This window comes from Clupea harengus, unplaced genomic scaffold (assembly GCF_900700415.2).
Source record: "Clupea harengus unplaced genomic scaffold, Ch_v2.0.2, whole genome shotgun sequence".
NCBI classification, from domain to species: Eukaryota; Metazoa; Chordata; class Actinopteri; order Clupeiformes; family Clupeidae; genus Clupea; species Clupea harengus.
Window position 1 is genome coordinate 1 of NW_024880692.1, and position 14,075 is coordinate 14,075.

Below are 14,075 nucleotides of genomic sequence, written 5' to 3' on the forward strand. Positions count from 1 at the left end.
CACACACACACACAGAGAGAGAGAGAGATGGAGAGCAAGAGATAGAGATTCAACACACACACACACACACACACACACACAGGGAGAGAGATTCAACACACACACACACACACACACACACAGACACACAGAGCGAGAGAGGGAGGGAGAGATTCAAACACACACACACACACACACACACAGAGAGAGAGAGAGAGAGAGAGAGCAAGAGATAGAGATTCAACACACACACACACACACACACACACCACACACACACACAGGGAGAGAGATTCAACACACACACACACACATACACACAGGGAGAGAGATTCAACACACACACACACACACACAGACACAGACACACAGAGCGAGAGAGGGAGGGAGAGATTCAACACACACACGCACACACACACACAGAGAGAGAGAGAGAGAGACACAACACACACACACAGAGAGAGAGAGAGAGAGCGAGAGATTGAACACACACACACACACACAGAGATTCAACACACACACACACAAAGAGAGAGGGAGGGAGAGATTCAACACACACACACACACACACAGAGAGAGAGAGATAGAGAGAGAGACAACACACACCACACACACACACACACACACACACACACACACACACACACACAGTTCTGTTGTAGTGTGTTAACACTCACTCTAGTATCTCTAGTTTGCAGAGTGGATTCTTGAGGAGGTCTGTGAGATGTTGAACTCCTGCATCATGAATCTCTATATTGTATCCCAGGTCCAGATGCTTCAAACTGCAGGAGGTTGATCTGACAGCTGATGATAAAGCAGCACAGCTCTTCTCTGTGAGGGAACAATGCTGCAGCCTGGGAGAAATAATGACACATCTGATTATTACACACACACACACACACACACACACACACACACACACACACACCTCTACCTACACAACACACACACCTCTACCTACACAACACACACACCTCTACCTACACAACACACACACCTCTACCAACACAACACACACACACACACACCTCACTCAGCACCACACACAGAGAGAGAGAGAGAGAGAGATTCAACACACACACACACACAGATTGAATACACACACACACACACACACACACAGAGAGAGAGAGGGAGAGAGATTGAACACACACACACACACAGAGAGAGAGAGAGGGAGAGAGAGATTCAAAACACACACACACACACAAACAGAGAGAAAGAGAGAGAGAGGGAGAGAGACATTGAACACACACACACACACACACACAGAGAGAGGAGAGAGAGATTGAACACACACACACACAGAGAGAGAGAGAGAGGGAGAGATTCAACACATACACACACAGAGCGAGAGAGAGGGAGGGAGAGATTCAACACACACACACACACAAACACAGAGAGAGAGAGGGAGAGAGACATTGAACACACACACACACACACAGAGAGAGAGAGAGAGAGAGATTCAACACATACACACACAGAGCGAGAGAGAGGGAGGGAGAGATTCAGATAGAGAGAGACACAACACACACACCTCACACAGAGAGAGAGAGAGATTCAACACACAGAGAGAGAGAGAGAGAGAGCGAGAGATTCAACACACACACAGAGAGAGAGAGAGAGAGAGAGATAGAGATTCAACACACACACACACACACACAGGGAGAGAGATTCAACACACACACACACAGAGCGAGAGAGGGAGGGAGAGATTCAACACACACACGCACACACACAGAGAGAGAGAGAAACAACACACACACACACAGAGAGAGAGAGAGGGAGGGAGAGATTCAACACACACACACACAGAGAGGAGAGAGAGACACAACACACACACACACACACAGAGAGAGAGAGACAACACACACACACACAGAGAGAGAGAGAGAGAGAGAGAGATTGAACACACACACACACAGAGATAGAGAGATTCAACACACACACACACACACACAGAGAAAGAGAGAGATTGAACACACACATACACAGAGAGAGAGAGGGAGGGAGATTCAACACACACACACACACACACAGAGAGAGGGAGAGATTCAACACACACACACACACACAGAGAGAGAGCAAGAGAGAGAGATTCAACACACACACACACACACACAGGGAGAGAGATACAACACACACCTCTACCTACACAACACACACCACTACCCACACACCCCTACCCACACAACACACACCTCTACCTACAAAAGACACACACACACCTCTATCTACACAACACACACACACACCTCTACCCACACAACACATTTACCTACAAAAGACACACACACACCTCTACCTATACAACACACACACACACACACCTTTACCTACACAACCCGCACACACACATCTATCTACACAACACACACCTCTACCCACACAACACACACATTTACCTACAAAAGACACACACACGCCTCTACCCATACAACACACACATTTACCTACAAAAGACACACACACGCCTCTACCCATACAACACACACACCTCTACCCATACCCCCCCACACACACACCTCTACATTTACAACACACAGTTCTGTTGTAGTGTGTCAACACTCACTCTAGTATCTCTAGTTTGCAGTGGAGATTTAACACACACAGAGAGAGAGAGAGAGAACGAGACAGACACACACACACACACCTCTATCTACACAACACACCCACATGTACCTATACAACACACACACACAGAGAGAGAGAGAGAGAGAGAGAGAGAGAGAGGAGAGAGAGAGAGAGAGAGAGAGAGAGACACACACACATACCTCTACTCACACAACACGGCAGGCAGTGGTACAGGAGGGAGAGAAGTCGTTAAGTAATCAGAAGGTTGCTAGTTCGATTCCCTGTCGAAGGGTCCTTAAGCAAGACACTGAACCCCTAATTGCTCCTGATGTGCAGTGTGCCAACATTGTAAATGTAAAATGTGTACATCCTTGTAAGTCGCTTTGGATAAAAGCGTCTGCTAAATGTAAATGTAAATGTAAACAACACATTTACCTACACAAGACACACACACACCTCTACCTATACCACACACACAAATTGACAATGTTATTGTGCAAAGCATGCCATGTGAAATATTAAGAAGGACTGGGGTGGTTGTTTTCTGTCCTTGAGAATATAGTGTGCTGGAACAGAGTGATACTCCCTGTTCTTCTTATCTCTGTAACTCTGTTAAATAGACACTGCCTGTGACTGCTGTTCACTCTGTGTGTTTCTGATCCTTCTGCAGAAGACTAGTAAACTCATTACTAATAACTCATTAAAAGACTGATCTTGCATTAGACTGGTTATTATCAGATTTCCAGCACATTTGTTTGTTGACTGAACTCTCATCTCCTGCGCCTGCGTCTACCTGCCCCATTACGTGAATTCCCTGCACTCCTATCCTGCGGTGGTTGATTGGTGGTAATTTCTATCTATGTGGCAACACCTTGCAGGGGGGAAAAACACAGTGGAAGATTTTACCATCAGTTTCAATGTTTATGGAGAGTACAGGAAATTTGAACGCTGGTAGCAGGCCCAGTTTTCAGAAAAGAAATGAAAATGGGAAACTAGAACAGAAGAAAAGAGGAAGAGACATAAAGACTTGAGTGAGGAAGACGTCAACAAAATAGAGAACAGACGTGAAATAAACACCAAACGGAGCACTGCTTGGGCTACTGGAGATTTCAAGGACTGGTTAGTTGAGAAGGGAATGTCTGCAGATATCGACTATTACAATACAGAGACTTTAAATCAAGCTTTGTCTTCATTTTATGAAAGGATTCCTCTGGTTATAGTTATTCTGTTGCAAGCTACAATACCCACCAAGCTGAAATAAACTGTTTTTCATTGTAGCCTAACCGTTGCCTACTGCTATTTTCAGGTATGTCAGACAAGACCCTGAAACATGTTTCTGCGGACAATCCAAGACAACTTCCCCCGAGATGTGCCATTGGTTCTCTCAAACGGCACCATTCATGGAAATACTCAATTTAATTTCAGCCAATATAATGCTTAGCCTATTTGTGATGTTTAGTTCAATGGAGTTTGAGTTTAGAAGTTAAATTTAGCTAACAGCGTGCAACCCCCATTTCACTGGTGGGCTCTGCCCCAGGGTCATAAAGTAAGCACTACCTATGTCTGAGGCTTCCTTTAATGATCACAGGTACTTGGTTACACTACAATGTTAAACAAACAGGATCCTAGGTTCTCAGCAGTAGATGAGCTGGCTGAAGTTCCTGTTTACCATTATGTGTGACTATGCTCGTATTATTATCATTATAACTTAAGTATTATATGTAACTAAACTAGCAATAACAAAGAAATAAATGCAATGAGCTGAGTAGCACTCTGCTCTATGTGGAAATACTACACACCCATGATATAATTACATAGAGCAATATAAAATGTATTTAAGAATCATAATCTGAGTTAATAAATAGAGTAAATCGCTTGCTGTTGGGGCCCGTTGGTGCACTGACGTCATCAGCTCCTCGAACTGAAGGCAAGCAGCGACGGCTGCAATGCACGTCCACCGGTAGGCGAATCACCGGAGCTCATACCGAGGGTGCGGGTGTGGGGGTCCGTTTAAGTAAAATTACTCACGGGCTATAATTCAACTAGCACTCTTATATAATATTTTGGCCAATACACGCAGGATATAATTAAATAGAGCAATATATATTAATGAAGCATAACCTTAGTTAATAATTAACAGTAAAGAAACCAAATAGATCTGTCTTAAAATAAGCATACACTTCATAACAATATCCATCAAAATGATTCCCAGTGTATGTGCCGGTGTCAGTGGACGTTAAAGTTACTCACGAGCGATGAGCCAGGGTGGGAACGTTCTCTTGCAGCTCACGTTACCTCCGCGCTCGCTGCCGCCAGTTCAGTGGAGAACGGATCAGATAACGATGTCAGCCACAACCTGCTATTCAGCGAACGACGGTGAGATGAGCTGGCTCCGTTAGAGGTCCTCCGGTGGGCCCAGCTACAAACGGGTCGTTTCCCACAAGTTCACAGGAGATAAACCGACTGATTCCTCTTGCAGGCGCAGCCGAGTTAAGCTAATGACAGCCATTAGCAAGCCCACTCAGCGACCAAGTGGTGGGCAACGTTAGCTCCGGCTAGTCAGCTTCACTTTGTAAATCGCTAGCTGAACGCAATTATCACTCAACAAATAAAAACAAAAAAACGATTTGTAGTCAAATATATATCAATACCTATTCAGTTGAGGTTTGGCTATCTGTGGGTATATGTACACCAAATCACAGCTGGTTTCCACCGAAAGCAGTCGCCTCACTGGAGCAACAGACAAACTTGTTACCTTTCTCCTCAGACTGCAGACTTCAACTGACAGCTCGCTCCGCGATTTCTCGGGCACAGAGATTAACGAATCATCATTTATCCGTTAGAGATTCAAATACAAACAAATACATCTGATTGGCTAACAGAAAGGTTTTGAAAAGGTACGATAACGGAGGGCAAAGAAAACTAGGCATGGTCTTGGTCATGCTTATATCAAATTGTGTATATGTACAAAAATGTGTATATTTGAATGTGTGTATTTCACTGTTATACAAATATAGAAAGCAGGTGTTTGATGGCTGTTTACATTTGCCTTCTCTGTCAGTAGTTTGAGTATGCTATGCTAGGCTATTTGCAGATTCTGTTCCGTTTTTCTCAATGATGGTCAAATTCAATATTAGTAGTTAAAGAAGCACTATTTTGATCATTTAGATTTCGTTTCAGTATTTCAAAGTGAATGAGCTGTGGGAGCACAAGAACAGTGGGCGTCTAGCAGCGATTATCATAGACATATATGATGTATGTACATATGCCTGTGGCGATTTATAGCCTAAAGCAGCTTGCACACTGCCCCAACAAACGCCAACATTCTCCAACTAACGCCAACATTATAAAGTTGGCAGTTGTTGGCAGTAGTTGGTACCTGTCTTTATAATGTCCAGTAAACCAACTGCCAGCTCCACACTGCTCAGACAGTAACAGACTTTTTCCAACTAGCTACTTATTTTTTCAATTGTGTGTTAAGATGGATGAGGTTGATACCTATGTAACAGGTTTGAAAAGCAGGTTTAAATAATTGCACAAGATAATCTGTTACCTGTATTTCAGTTTCTTTTTAATCTTTTATTTTGATATCACAAGCACACTGGTATTGGGGGTCTCTGGTAGCCCCCCCCCCCCCTGTTTGACATATGCTGGGAATGAGCATTGACAGTGGAGCTAGTGTACGGGAGCTCACCAAACTGTTTGTCTGTTGGTGTGCTTTCACAGGAGTGATACGAAATAAAGATACATCTCAGCAACTGTCCACGAGTCACAAATATTAACACAACGCAGAAGTCACACCGGTTACATTGGTGCCGTGACCGTCGGTTCATCAGATCTACGCTCGCTAGATCACCGGGACTGTTGCTACTGCCGTCGCTGAAGCTGCTACTGCTATGCTGCTATGCTGCTGAAGCTGCTATCCCACTGCTGCTGCTGCCACCGTTGCTAGCTGCTACCACCGTTGCTAGCTGCTACCGTCTGCTGTCGACTAGCTCTGCTGCAGTATTTATGCTCTGTTTCACGCAACGTGAGTGTTGTGATTAGGAGAGCCCATTCTGAATTCTGACGTTAACATTCTAATCATGGGCTGTCTAAGGTTGACAGATTGCTTATGTTAGAATGTTATAGAGGGAAATGTTACTTTATTGAGATTTTGTTTAATTTCATTTTCCTGATAGTTTTCATTGATAATAATGGTTGCATGTAGCCTATTGATTTTTTTTTTCTGTGTGCTGGCATAACTATTAGAACTGAACTGTAATGTCACTTTTAAGAATTAATGGTGTTTATGTATCTAGTGGGCTGGGGAGGGGATGCCATATGGGGTTAGATGGAGAGGCCAGTGATCCAAAGATAGGCCAGTCAGGTCTAGGCCCAGTGGCATGTTCAACCCCTGTCACCCACATAGTAAGGAACACACAGGAGCAGGTAGCGGATCCTGATACTCCTGATACTCCTACCCGCAGACATACAGCGCAGGCACATGACATTAATGATACAATGCAGTACTTTATGCCCAGCACTAATTCAAGCCCCGCACATGCCACACCTACACAGGCTTGCCCAGGAGGCTGTCTGGATGCCTCAAGACTGAATGTAGTTATCCAAGCAGACGCTAAACCGCCCCATTCTTCAGAGGTGACCAAGTGCACCTCACACGTCTAGGTTTGGCCGTGTTATGAAGCCTGTGTTCAGGTTACTTGAGTCTATGGCTCAGCTTCAGTTAGTTTTGAATGACAATGTTCCTGAGAGATTTGTCATCCATGTTTGACTTTGTGTGTCTCTCGACACAGTTGGTTAACCCAGTTAGTGATGGGTTGTGATATAGTATGTTTCCCTTAGGTACGGATTTACACTTTATATTTTTGAATCTTTCTGTGAGGTCATCGGAGGCGCACCCGTGAACACTGTGAGGGACCCCCAGGAATGTTGACCCCCGTGTGAAGGACCCCATGGTTGGGTGAAGCACCGTGTGAAGGACCCCATGGTTGGGTGAAGCACTTGTGTGTGGGTTGCTCTGGATAGGAGAAGCATGGTTGGTGTATGCGTGAGGCGCATGGGTGCGCTTCCCAAAGGTCAGAGCACATGTTTCGAGTCCGGTTGGGGTGACCACGCTCTCCCTTGCTACACTTTCCCATCATGACATGGTAGGCCTTAGTGTATGGGGTGTATACGGCATCCCTTTTTCCTATAGAGAAAATGAGACTTGATCAATCTCTGTTTTCTCTTAGCCTAGCGAAATAGGCAGCTTTTAAGGCTGGGGTTTCTAATGGCCTGTATTGTCTGTATGGGGAGGTTGCAGATATTTGTGCAATTCTGAGGGGGTGAGTGTAACAGGTTTGAAAAGCAGGTTTAAATAATTGCACAAGATAATCTGTTACCTGTATTTCAGTTTCTTTTAAATCTTTTATTTTGATATCACAAGCACACTGGTATTGGGGGTCTCTGGTAGCCCCCCCCTGTCTCCCCCTGTTTTGTTCCTCTTCCCCCTTCCTCTTTCCTGTTTGGACATATGCTGGAATGAGGTAGGTGGTTGAGTTTCATGGGGATAAAGAATCTAATAAATATTGCCTTTAAAAATAGGCATCTAGGTTCTTATTATATATTCTTATAACTTATTATTATATATATAATATAGCTATACTATTTTCATGAAATATCTCTCTGACTATGTTTGTATGTTTTTCCTTTTGTTACATGTGGGGCTAGCATTGACAGTGGAGCTAGTGTACGGGAGCTCACCAAACTGTTTGTCTGTTGGTGTGCTTTCACAGGAGTGATACGAAATAAAGATACATCTCAGCAACTGTCCACGAGTCACAAATATTAAAAAACACAACGCAGAAGTCACACCGGTTACACCTAGATTAACAATAGACCATTATACAGTCGTATGAAAAAGTTCGGGCACCCCTGATAATTTCCATTATTTTTATTTATTAATTGTTGGGCGTTTGGATCAGCAACTTCTGTCATTTATATAATACTTCATGGACAAAGTACTATTTCAGCAGTTAAATAAGGTTTTTCGGATAAACAGAAAATATGCCATATGCACCTTAACAAAATTAGACAGGTGCATACATTTGGACCCCCCACCAAATTTGACTGTGGGCAGCAAGTGGCGTGTGTCCAGAAATGGCTTCTTCCGCATCACTCTCTCATACAGCTGTTCTTTGTGCAAGGTGCGCTGAATTGTTGAGCGATGCACTTTGGAGGTGGTCTGATGGTAGTCTTTGACCATTCTTTGCCTTTGCCTCCGATATTTTTCTTGTCCTGCCACTTCTGGCCTTAACAAGAACTGTGCCTGTGGCCTTCCATCTCTTGATTACATTCCTCACAGTGGAAACTGACAACTGAAACCTCTGGGATAACTTTTTGTAGCCTTCCCCTAAAACACAAAGCTAAACAATCTTTGTTTTCAGATCATTTGACAGTTGTTTTGAGCCCCCATGATGCACTCTCAGAGGACATTCAAAGAGAAGCACAACTTGCAATTGGCTACCTTAAATACTTTTTCGAGGGAAAACTCCCTGCTGGACTGTGAGCTTACGGTCACTCTTTGGACTGAGGCTTTGCGCTCACGCACGAACTTTCCACTTCCTTTTCGGTGCTAGCCGCCAACACGAGGTGGACGTCTTACAATTTATTATGCTAGCCATAAAGTTAACATTGTGTTGCCGTGTGATAATGTAAGTGCATAATTTTATGTTCCTGCTAGCATTACTTTCCTCATGTTTATGTTGATTAACACTAGTGGTTTAATACCAGTGGTGGACAGTAACGAAGTAGATGTAATTCGTTCCTGTACTTAAGTAACATATAGATGTATCTGTACTTTACTCAAGTATTTCTATTTGGTGAGACTTTATACTTTGACTCCACTACATTTCAAAGTGAAAATTCGTACTTTTTACTCCATTACTCTTGGTAAAACCTCTCGTTCCTTTTTACCAAAGCCAATCAAATAATGAGACGTCAAAGCAAGTGCAGAATCACACCAATCAGGCCTCAGTGCTCGGTTTCGTCAGTTTCGTTCGTTCGTTGAGCGCGAGCTACGTTGAATTCGTTACAACGCTGCTGCAGCAATTTGAGGATGTTTTATGCTCATGATTACTTAACGCTACATAAATGATGGAAATTATGGAAGAAACGGCTGACACTTACTTGCCTGAACACCCTTGGCCTTATTTGGGCAAACTATTTGAATTGGGAAAAAGGAAGAAGGACTCATTTTATTTTGAGTGTCTTCTCTGCCTGCCTGTCTAAGCACAATACAATATCCTCTTTCAAGAATTCGCCCCCCAATTTAAAGAAACACGTTGAGGTAAGTGATTTTTATTCTGGTAGGTTTGATGACTAGCAACCGAATTATTTTAAATTTAACCGACATTGTGTGTTCAGCTAAATTAGTTAACTAGCAGCTATACGCTAGCATAGCTTGTATCACACTGCTCAAATGAGATGGAATATCCGATTCAATACAGTAAATGGGATTGCTATTTAGTACCGTTTCACTGCAGCTCGTAGAATATGTACCTGCATACTGAAATGGTAAATATTGAAATTGGTATGGGGGAGTGTTTGTGATTCTAGCCGGGATGTTTGCGCACCCACTTAGCTAAGCAAGCTATCCTAGTGTTATAGCCACTAGACTAGAGGCTATACCAGTGATGTCCACACAAGTGAAGTTGAATGCATTTTGACTTGTTAAATAAATGCATGGTATATCACCTAAGGAGTTGGCTGTTGGAATTTGCTACTGAAAGAAATCACTAAGTTCACCTTCTAAAGACCAGCTTTGATTAAAAATATATATATATCAACATACTGTGTAGCCTAGATCTAGACATTGCCAAAATGTTGTATTTATTTATTAATGAGAGTATTAGTAGCCTAGCCTATGTGGACATGTTGTTAATGGTTGGATTTTTTTTTTCATAGAAAGCATGCAAGTCACGTGGATAGGTATGACGTTTTGACAGCCCCACGCAAAAGAAAAGCAAAGAGATCCTTCAACTTTCAGGCAGTTAAAGTTAGGTGAAACAAAGATAGTTTCTCAAAGAAATGTTGATCATGCCGTTTTGAATTTTGTAATCCAGAGTCTCCAGCTCTTTAGTGTGGTGGAGCAGCCATCATGTCAAGATCTCTTGCAAGATCTTCAGCCCAATGCCTCTCTGATGTCAAGGACCACCTTGTGACGCAAGATAGATGAGGATGCAATTGAGATGAAGAGGAACATCAAAGAAGCTATGTCCACAGTCGATTTCATTGCTACGAACAGATTGTTGGAGCGCAAAGGTGAAGGGGTTTTCTTGGGTTACTGCCCACTGGGTTGATCCCAATAACGCCACAATTAAATGTGCAACTAAGTTACAAATAAATGTAAAATGAAATAATTGTTCTCTAGTGCTGTTATTTCATAACCACTTGGTCTTACCTAATGGCAATAGATAGCTTTCAATGTTTTGTGCTTATACTCTTTTTAATAGACAAATGTAAGACACTATTTAAAGAGTGGCATTAGTATTTTCACCTTATATCAGTTGATTGAGCCGGAGCTTTGATGTGAAAATGATTAAAGGCCATTAGAACCATAATTCATCAAGGTACTTTTACTTTTAATACTTAAGTATATATGAAGGCAAATACTTTTATACTTCTACTTAAGTAGAAATTCAAAGTGCATACTTCCACTTTTACTGGAGTAATATTTTACACCAGGTATCTATACTTTCACTTAAGTACGTAGTTAGTGTACTTCGTCCACCACTGTTTAATACTAGTAATTTCCTCGCATATGTTTGCATCGACCTGTACTAGCCTGTCTACTACACTGTAATTGTTATGATCGCGGTGGTAGCTAGAGTTTAGACTCCCAGCCAATGCCTGTCTTCGCCATTTGTGGTCTTAGATCGCCATCTTGTGGTATATTAATGTAACGGCATTGTAATTCTAGTGTTTCTGATACATTGAGTGCAGGTGATTGGTATTAATTAGTGCTGTCAAACGATTAAAATATTTAATCGCGATTAATCGCATTTATGTCATAGTTAACTCAAAATTAATTGCGATTAATCGCAAATTTGTATCTATTCTAAATGTCCCTTCGTTTATTTATTTTTTCCATCATTTTATTTTTTGAATGCCCTTATCAACATGGAAAAGTTGATTGGCTTGCTTTATGCAAATGTTTTATTTTATTGAAAACCAATATTGCCAAACAGGGCGGTACAAAATAAAATTATAAAGTGCACATTTCAGGTAAACAAGGACTCAGCCTATAGTGCAGTTGAACCATGGCTTAATATTTTCTTTTTTTCAAGTTTGCTGGGAACATAGCAGTCAGGCCTCTTATTTCAGAAGCATTGAACCGTAACAGTTAGGTTACCAATAAAAGGTAAGCCTACTACTTCTTTGCTTTCAGCCAGCTGCCTGTTGACATTTTCAGACAACAGTGAAGCTCGCTTCTTTTGCACAACACAACTTTTAAAAGTAAACTTTCCATTCAGAAGCTTTTTATCATCCATTTCGCCGTATCGCTCTCACCATTCACTCAAACCGTAACGTTCGCCTACTACACAGTTTGCGAGGCCAAAAAGAATGTTTATCTAAAAAAAAATTAAAAAAAAAAATTCGCGTTAATCTCGCGATAAAAAAATTTACGGCGTTAAATGGGTTTGCGTTAACGCCGTTAATAACGCGTTAAACTGACAGCACTAGTATTAATATTATTATTATTTCAGTTGTTTGCATAGCAATTCTGTATATTGCATAATAGTGATATAAAAATACATTATAAATGATTCATAATGAACTATATACTTCACAGGGTGGCTGGTATGATGCACATAACTGAAGTCATTTTCAGTCATCGGTGGGAAGGTGTTTGATTACTTGTGATCTACTGAGTGTTTAATAATAGGATACCTAACTCAAACCCTATTAATGTGTAAATTGATTACAGTTTTTTCCAATCATTTTCACTCCACCAAAACACTTCATACTTCACCCAAAAGTGACTCATGCTGCCGTAACTTTAGCAAACTTTGTCACTCAAGGTACAATGACCTGAAAAACACAGACAACTTGAAGCATTGCAAAATGCATATATTATGTGTTGCTGTATCCTCTATTTTTGCACATTTTACTGTAGTGTCCTGTCCTGCACACACACACACACACACACACACACACACACACACACACACACACACACACACACTACTAATATCAGTTGAGTTTTGTTGGTGGTGAACATTGACTGTGGGCGCTGTGGGGCAGTGATTCAATGATGGCTTTAAACTTTCAAACTCCCACTAAAACAACACTTTAGCATAAAGAGGTGCTAGAGCGACAACAGGGACTACGTAAACAACAACAGGGACTACGTAAACAACAACAGCCGATTGCTTACAAGGAAAATGAAGATAATGATACACCAGGCAGGCAGGGATAGGATTAGGATATCTGATGAAGAGGCAGAGGAGGAGGAGGAAGAGGACGAGGAGCAACCTCCCCCTCCTTATCCTCCAAAATTGTACCCAGCGCTCCCTGTAACAAGATCTGCTGCAAAAACCACTCCTAGAACATCACGCCATATACAAAATCAGAAAAAGCTAAAGAACTCAGCCAGAAAATACCCAAAAGTTAAAAAATATGCTAATCTGGATGAGTCTGAGGACTCTGATCTGTCCAATGATAGAGATGCCAAACCCTAATGCTGGGGCTGCAGATCAGCCTCCTACAGTATGGGTATATAGAGCCTGGACAATAAGAGATATGAAAAGCGTAACCGCTGACATATCTCACCCTAGGGAGGGACAAGAGGATTGCACTTTAAAACTTCAACTGTTAGCCAATAGTTTCCACCCGAATGCAGCTGAGTTTGAGGTGTGCGTAAGACTGGTTGTGGGGGTGGAGTGGTGTCTGGTAGCTGAAACTGGGAATGCCTTAGACCTGAATAACATACCACTGAGCTCCTCAGAGGACATTAACGAGATGTACCCAGCACAGTGAGATTGTTAATCAGATCAGAGTTAACTTGTCTGCCCGAAGAGTTGTGGTCTAGAGGGCCTGCAGATGTAGGCCAGATAAGGGTGATAGGTTCTGTTGAGATAACCCCTAAAGGTTCACATCGACCTTACCAAAGACAATATCCGCTAAGAAGGGAGGCTATAGAAAGCATAGTCCCTGTGTTCAAAATGCTAAAAGATAAAGGAATGATAATACCATGCCCAGACACCCCATGTAACACACCCATTTTACCTGTCAAAAAGGCTCCACCCTCTCAGGGCTGGCCAATGGAACACAAGCAGTGAATCGGCCTGTCATTCCAAGAGCCCCCATTGTGCCTGACCCCAGCACTCTGCTCAATGAAATACCCAACAATGCAACGCATTTTTCTCAATTAACATTTTAGCTTTGTTTAAGGTTAAACTCGAGTGCCAGTTCTGGTTTGCCTTTGCCTTGCATGTCAGACTTTTCCTGCAATCTGCATGACATAACATAGAGATCAC

The 14,075-nt window shown here is 42.3% G+C and overlaps 1 long non-coding RNA gene across 1 annotated transcript; it reads right to left on the reverse strand.

Moving 5' to 3' along the window:
- Nucleotides 1-6,020: 6,020 nt before the first annotated feature.
- Nucleotides 6,021-8,527, reverse strand: LOC122132552. The gene is made up of 2 exons (XR_006152222.1): nucleotides 8,419-8,527; nucleotides 6,021-6,051 (listed from the first exon to the last, which is right to left on the reverse strand). It is a non-coding gene; the product is annotated as an uncharacterized LOC122132552 (long non-coding RNA).
- Between the last annotated feature and the right edge of the window lie 5,548 nt (nucleotides 8,528-14,075).